Genomic DNA, 8354 nt, shown 5'->3' with positions numbered 1-8354 from the left:
CTAATAAATATCATTACTGCTATTGTTTCCTAGCTTCTCTATAATCACATGGACCAGATTATCAATCTGTATGATAATCTAGACCTTAAAGCCATGGGACTTTATCTACTCTCAGATCAAGAACACACGTTGACTTTTAATGAGCAGCTCGAGCAGCCAATAGTAATGCTTAAATCAGCTCATAAGATTGCTGTGTTGGTAGAAAGATTTCTGATTGGCTGACATCCATTCTGTATTGATAAACTTCATTTTCAGAACCTGGAGAAGGAGAAGAGATTCACTGTCTACTCAGAACACTTTGGATTACAATATGCTCAAAGATGATTATGGACTTTTGACCAAATAACATTAAAAAAAATACATACTGCAGCTTTAAGCTAAGGGATGAGTACTGCTGAATTTTCTACTGCCAACTTTCTAGGTGTTTAGAACCGTGATCGTTTTAACTCAACCAAATTTTTACACATTTTAGCAGCTTCATAGGCCAGTTAGCTCAGCTGGTCAGAGCGTGGTGCTAATAACGCCAAGGTCATGGGTTCAAACCCCATACTGGCCAGATATTAATCAAGGACCATAAACCTGCTTTCATGTGTTGTAAATGTTAGTGTATGAGTCAGAAAGGACAAGGTATGAATATGTATACAATAAACACAGATAAAGAATATCTAAACTGTTAATCATTCCCAAACCTGGAAGAAAATTCACAAATAGCCAAAAATCTAGAATGACTGTCAGTAAAGAAGCTTCTTTTTGACATCTTAATAAATCAGCAAGTAGGACAAATACCAATTTATTGATGAATAATCCCAGAACAATTTAGGTTAAATACTAATAATACTTACTTTGTATGTGTATGCCTTGTGTATTCAGGTGTCCAACCATCATTTTGTATCCACAGTTGTGATGGAGCTGCAGAATGTAGGTTATACTTTCATCCAAATCATTGTCTTACAATGTAGTGAATAAATCATGGACTCTGTTTATCCAAAACAATGAGAAAGGTCACAATAGACATGAAATGAAAACTGTCTGTGAAATGATCTAACCATTGTATGTAATAAAAACTCATAGACTAATAATAATGTAGCCTATTTTTAATGATCAAACATGTACATATATTAGCACACTATAGCTACAACTGTGCTTGTTTTGACAAAGTAAGTTTTACTGAACTCTAAATTAAAACTACTGCTAACCTGGACAGATGCTAGAGATAACAAGGACAAAACAATACTAGATGACTTTATACATTAGCTGATATTAAGGACAAGGGCTGATGTGCTGTTAAAACAGACCAGATTGTTTTAATGTAGCCTAATTGTTGTGTAGTCTACATGACATTAGAACCTGAACATATGCCATATAATATGACCATAATATAAGTATTGAAATGGAATAGCAATGCAACGTTAGCCTAGCCTAGCATTAATACACATTAACATGAGTAATATTTACACACAAATATAGTTCTACTGTTGCTACTTTCAAACAAGCAAGAGTTACAAAACAGATGTTGACAGAAGTAGGTTAAAATGACCTTATCTCATAATGTACCATCCTCACACTAATTGTTCTCTCACTCACACTGAACATCTCTGTGATGTCCAGAGCAGTGTTCTCTGAATGGAGGTGAGCCTCAATCATATGGGGGTAAAAAGTAGGAGGGGCATCTGAAGGTTGTTTCTTCAGTCTCTGAGAAGATCCAGACCATCAAACACTGCTGGGTCAACTTCTAAATCCATATCAGAGTTTAGCTGAGCTAAGCTGTTAATAAAACTATCCAGATAAAAGTGAAGGTCGTCATTTGGTGAATTGTTTTCAACTTCATCAGCTAAAGCTCGTAAGTCATTCACTAAAACTCTGAAATCAGCCATCTTCACTTCTTCATCTAAGCCACGCCCATCTGCTGCAACAGGAAGTGGATCTGATTGGATCGCTCAGTTGACCAATCCTAAATGAGACTGAGGTTAGTCCCTCCTACCTCATTAGCATAGGGACACAGAAATGTGGAATTAAATAAATGTGGAAATAAATACATGTATAAATAAATAAAAGTAGAAATAAATAAAAGTAGAAATAAATACATGTTGAAATAAATAAAAGTAGAAATAAATACATGAATAAATGAATAAATGTATGAATCAATTTAAGACATTTATTTGTTTATATCAGATTTATTTACCAGTTTTTATTAATTTATTTATGCATTTAATTATCTCTTTATTTATATATTCATTACTTTAATTATTTATTCCAATATTTATTAATACATTTATTTATTTATACGTTAGGCAGGTTTGGTCCTCCATACTCCCTGAGCACCAGTCAAACAAAGTTATGTTTATAGAAATACACAAAAAGAGGATTTAAAAGACAGTCATAATTTAAAACTACAATTATGAATAAAAATAAAATGTGTTTAAAGTGCTGATGAAGAAAATAGAGTACAAGTATTCTACAAGTCAGTTTAAATCTAAACAACTTAAGGTAATATTGCATATTACGGTACATGTAACATAATGGAATGATGTCTTTCTGTCTATCAATTATCACCATGGTACATCACAGGTAAATAAGTCATGGAGCTTCCTCACCCATTCCCTCAGACAGGCCTTAAGTCCTGATGCACAGGAGAACATTCTACCACAACAACTCCCACTCTGAGCCACCATCAGACGTCCATCACACCACAGCACCATGTAGCCCACAGCTAACCTCCAGCTAACGGTAGCCACACAGAGATAACATCTCCACACTTTCACTGCTGACACCAGACGTAGAGCTCAGGACCAGCCAAACCAGCGACACATCTGGATAATCAACTGATCAATAATAAATAAAATAATGTAACTTTATTGATCACTCACTCATTCTCTGTGTTTTGACCCATTATTCCAGAGGGTTAGCAGTGGGCTGCTAACTACAGACACCCAGGGAGCAGTTTGATAGTAGTTTATGAATATTCATAAAAACAGGCTAAAGATGGTTATTATCTGTGTACCCTTTGTTTTGTGGTTATTATGTTTTAAAACTAAATCAAAATAACAAATAAACAGTGGTTATTATGTTTTACTGACTTAAAACCAAAACAGAAATACAGAAAAACCAAATAAATCTTGTTCTGTTTGTGAGATATGTGGATATTTACAGTAAATTAGAGGGAGAACTGAAGTCCACTGGTGCAGTGGTTTTCCTCCACAGGTCCTGGACCAGGTCTCCTCACACAATAGGACTGTTTAGGATTTATTTCAGCAGTTTTCTGCTCCTGTTTTCATTCAGTGTGTGGATGTTTTAGCTCGTATAAAGCTGCTCACGTTTAAAGTTCATTGTTTTATGGTGGAGGTGATCTTAACAGTGTTACGGTCCAAATAGTATCCAGGTGTTTACATCCCACCTCAGGCTTGCGTAACAGAGGCGTTACAGCACCTGGCTGACCAGATAGCAGACGTGGAGAAACAACATCCCGACTCTTTGCTAATCATTCTCGGGGATTTTAACAGAGCAAATCTAACCCACGAACTCCCTAAATACAGACAACATATAAAGTGTCCCACCAGGGGTGCTAACACACTGGACCACTGCTACACTGTAATAAAGGATTCATATCACTCTGTTCCCCGTGCAGCTTTGGGGCTCTCTGATCACTGTCTGATTCACCTCATCCCCACCTACAGGCAGAAGTTTAAATCTGCTAAACCTGTAGTAAGGACTGTAAAGAAATGGACAGAGGAGTCAAAGCAGGAGTTACAGGACTGCTTTGACTGCACTGATTGGAGTGTTTTTGAAGCTGCATCAGACAACCTGGATGAACTGACTGATACTGTGACATCTTACATCAGCTTCTGTGAGGACATGTGTGTGCAGACCAAGACTTTCTGCACATACAACAACAACAAACCCTGGTTCACACCTCAACTTAGGATGCTACGTCAGGCTAAGGAGGAAGCCTACAGGAGTGGGGATAGGGACCTGTGCAAGCCAAGTACATACTATCCAGGGAGATCAAAGTAGCCAAGAGGTGCTACACTGAGAAGCTAAAACAAAGCTTCTCAAACAAAGATCCCTCTGCAGTGTGGAAAAGCCTGCATGAAGTTACCAACTATAGGAAACCCTCCCCCCACCCTACTGGTAACAAAAGACTAGCTAGAGACCTGAACAGCTTCTACTGCAGGTTTTCACACCCACCCCCCAGCTCATTAGCATCAGCCCATCACCTGGACTCTGCCCTTCCTGCTCCCCCTACTTCCCCCCCTACCTCTCCCTCTGTCCCCCCACCTGCCCTGAAGATCAATGAAAGAGATGTGTGCCAGCTTTTCAAAAAACAAAAGATCAAAAAGGCTCCAGGACCAGACGGAGTATCTCCCTCCTGCCTGAAAGCCTGTGCTGAGCAGCTGGCCCCCATCTTCACACGGATCTTCAACACATCACTGGAGCTGTGTGAAGTACCTTCCTGCTTCAAAAGTTCCAGCATCATCCCAGTCCCCAAGAAACCTGCCATCACAGGACTTAATGACTATCGACCCATTGCTCTGACGTCTGTAGTCATGAAGTCTTTTGAGAGGCTGGTTCTGAGCCACCTGAAAAAGATCACAGGACCCCTGCTGGACCCCCTGCAGTTTGCCTATCGGGCAAACAGGTCTGTCGAGGATGCAGTCAACATTGGTCTGAACTACATCCTGCACCACCTCGACTCCCCAGGGACCTACGCTAGGATCCTGTTTGTGGATTTCAGCTCTGCGTTCAACACCATCATCCCGGACATTCTTCACCAGAAACTCACCCAGCTCACAGTGCCGGCCTCCACCTGTCAGTGGATCACCAACTTCCTGACTGACAGGAAGCAGCAAGTAAGGCTGGGAAGCATCACATCTGGCACCCGGTCACTCAGCACTGGCGCCCCCCAGGGGTGTGTTCTCTCCCCACTGCTATTCTCCCTCTACACCAATGACTGCACCTCAGGGGACCCCTCTGTGAAACTCCTGAAGTTTGCAGATGACACCACCGTCATCGGTCTCATCCGGGACGGGGACGAGTCTGCCTTCAGACGGGAGGTGGAACAGCTGGCTCTTTGGTGCAGTCAGAACCATCTGGAACTGAACCCACTCAAGACTGTGGAGATGACAGTGGACTTCAGAAGAAATCCCCCCCCACTCCCCCCCCTTACCATTTTAAATAGGGAATTGGCTACCGTGGACTCCTTCAGGTTCTTGGGATCCACAATCTCACAGGACCTGAAGTGGACCTCCCACATAGACTCAACCAGGAAAAAGGCACAGCAGAGGATGTACTTCCTGCGACAGCTGAGGAAGTTCAACCTGCCCCAGGAGCTGCTGATCATGTTCTACACCTCCATCATTCAGTCTGTTCTGTGCACCTCCATCACTGTCTGGTTTGGATCTTCAACCAAACTAGACAGACACAGACTACAAAGGATAGTCAGGACTGCAGAAAAGATCATTGGTGTTGATCTGCCCTCCATCCAAGACTTATACCTGTCCAGGGTCAGGAAACGGGCAGGTAGCATCACTGCAGACCCCTCTCACCCTGCACACAATCTGTTTAAACTCCTCCCCTCTGGCAGACGCTACAGATCACTGTACGCCAAAACAACCCGCCATAAAAACAGTTTCTTCCCCCAGGCTGTCACTCTGATCAACACTAAACAGTCAAAGAGTGTCAGACCTGGTTCTGTGAAATAACCATGGAACTAAACATAACAACCCTGGATCAATCTGACACTGAGAATGTTCATGTACATACCTTTAATTTAAATGTTCTCCTGCACTACTTATCAATGCTCTACTGCACTATTTTCCTTTTATTATTATTATATTTTATTATTATCTTTCTTTTCTATTATCTTTTTTCGTTCTTTTTATCTTATTTTTTTTAACTTTTATTTTGTATTTGTTTATTTTTTTTATACTATTATTATTATTATTATTATTATTATTATTATTATTATTATTATTATTATTATTATTATCATCTTGTTATTTGCACATTCTAGTCTAACTACTGTTTATATTTATACTTATGTTTATACTTATTATCATCTCTTCTAGTTGATTGTTTATTATTGAATGTTTCACTATTGGAGAGAGCACAGTTGACCGAGTCAAATTCCTCGTGTGTACAACATACACTTGGCCAATAAAGATGATTCTGATCCAGATAATCTGGTGACTGACTATCTACCGTGAGGCTGGTGTGAGGAACAATGGATGTTAGAACTTCTACCATTTCACACTTTTGCTAAAACAATTACATCTATTTTGAGGACAGTAAATATATTTATTTTACATGTTATAATACCACTAGCCACTAACACAATGACAACACTAGCCTCTTTGCTGCTCTAGGACAGGTTATCTTTTGGCCCCCCTTATATGGTGTTTTTTATACCAAGCAATTGATTTTTACATTTTTGTTATATTATTATTATCAGAATAATTTCTAACACTTACATAGTGGTCTATACCATACCCACAAAGATACTTTACATAATTAGAAAACATGAGTAAACTGACTTTTTTTTATATTTGATTTTAATTTTGATAAAAGTGTTTCACATACACATATACAAGAACACAAACAAGTAAATAAAAGCCAATTTAAATATCTTAGTAACAGGTTCAAAATACAAATTATTAATAACATTAGATTAAAGCATTGCACAAAAGCAAGATACAGATTAAAGATAGATAGATAATGATGGGTTGGCTCATCAAAAATTATTTTTAATTTAAATAGTTATGACTAAAATGTTTTACTATTGATATTCACATTATGTGAAAATATACAAAACTTCCAGATTAAACATAACAATACTATTTTTTTTCACTATGTCTGTACATGCTGTCAAAGGTCAACAACTACAGTAAGTGCAATATTTTATAGACAGCAACACATGTTTTGTTATTGTAATTAAATAAATGAATTTATTTTATTGCATAATTGTGACCATCAACCACCAACAATATATTCATATATATATATATATATATATATACACACACACTGAACAACAATATAAACACTTGTTTTTGCTCCCATTTTTCATGAGCTGAACTCAAAGATCTAAAACATTTTCTATAAACATTAAAGATCTGTTTCTCTCAGATATTGTTACAAATGTGTGTAAATGTGTGTTAGTGAGCAGAGATAACCCCTCCCACCTCACAGGTGTGTCATATCAACATGCTGATTAGACAGCATGATTATTGCACAGGTGTGCCTCAGGGTGGCCACAATAAAAAGACAAAAAACAACAACAATTTTACACCTTAGCAGCCCACTGCTCCTCTGTGGAGGTTAAATCAGGGTTTTTCAACACTGGGGTCGTGACCCCATGTGGGGTTGCCTGGAAATAAAATGGAGTCGCCTGAAATGTCTAGTGATAATAAATTAAAATATGTTTTTTAAAAAAACTGATGAACATTATGTTTTTCAATTTGATTACATTGAATTTATTTTTTCATAAAAACAGAAAAAAAATCTGTACATCTTTTTTAAAATTAAAATAATAATAATAATAATTTCATTCCTTGGCAGCCCACTGCTCCTCCGGAATGGGATAAATCAGGGTTTTTCAATGCTGGGGTCGTCACCCTGTGTAGGGTCGTCTGGAAATAAAATGGAGTCACCTGAAATGTCTGGTGATAATAAAATAAAATTAAAAATTGGATGTCTTATATTCTAAACTGTTTAAAAACTGTTTTTAAATAAAAATGCATATTTTAAAAATAAATTAATTATATTTTTTAATTATAAAATGAAATTTTAAAATAATTAAATAATATATTTTTAAAAATATAATTGATTAATTATTTTTTATCTATTTTGCACAATTTTTTTTTCTAACACATGATGTCAGTATTCTATACTTTTACTTTGTGCACTGATACTGGCTACTCTGTATTTGTAAAACAAACATGATCAAAACACTCATTTTAGAAAAATAATTCTCCATAAATGTGTGATATAAAATGTGAACCAGTCACTGATCTGTCAGTTTATTGATGTGACTTTATTTAATGACTGTAATTGGTTCATCATGACCTTGTAACTTTTACAACTTAAACTACCTCTTTTTTTCACTTTAGAATGACATTGCAGAATTTGATCCATAGAGATGCTCTGGCCCCTTCAACGGCCTGCAGCCAATGAAGGTGAAGGTTCTAAAGGTAAAAGAGGAGGTCAGGCTGATGTCATGGATAAAGGATAGTGGCTTCTTTTGTTTACATTAAAATGTTCCTGAAAGTTAAGTTTGATTAAAGAATCTTCTATTCAAAAAAGTCTGTCTTTACTTGGATCACAAACACTCATTGCTATGTTATCTGCGCAGCTGAACA

General features: G+C 37.4%; 1 non-coding gene across 1 annotated transcript; it reads left to right on the top strand.

The window, feature by feature from the left end:
• The first annotated feature begins 482 nt into the window (after positions 1-482).
• Positions 483-556, top strand: trnai-aau (transfer RNA isoleucine (anticodon AAU)). Its single transcript has one exon. It is a non-coding gene; the product is annotated as a tRNA-Ile (tRNA).
• The last annotated feature ends 7798 nt before the right edge of the window (positions 557-8354 follow it).

The sequence above is a fragment of the Gouania willdenowi genome, unplaced genomic scaffold (genome assembly GCF_900634775.1).
Source record: "Gouania willdenowi unplaced genomic scaffold, fGouWil2.1 scaffold_333_arrow_ctg1, whole genome shotgun sequence".
In the NCBI taxonomy this organism is placed as follows: domain Eukaryota; kingdom Metazoa; phylum Chordata; class Actinopteri; order Blenniiformes; family Gobiesocidae; genus Gouania; species Gouania willdenowi.
This window is presented reverse-complemented; position numbering and strand designations above follow the sequence as displayed.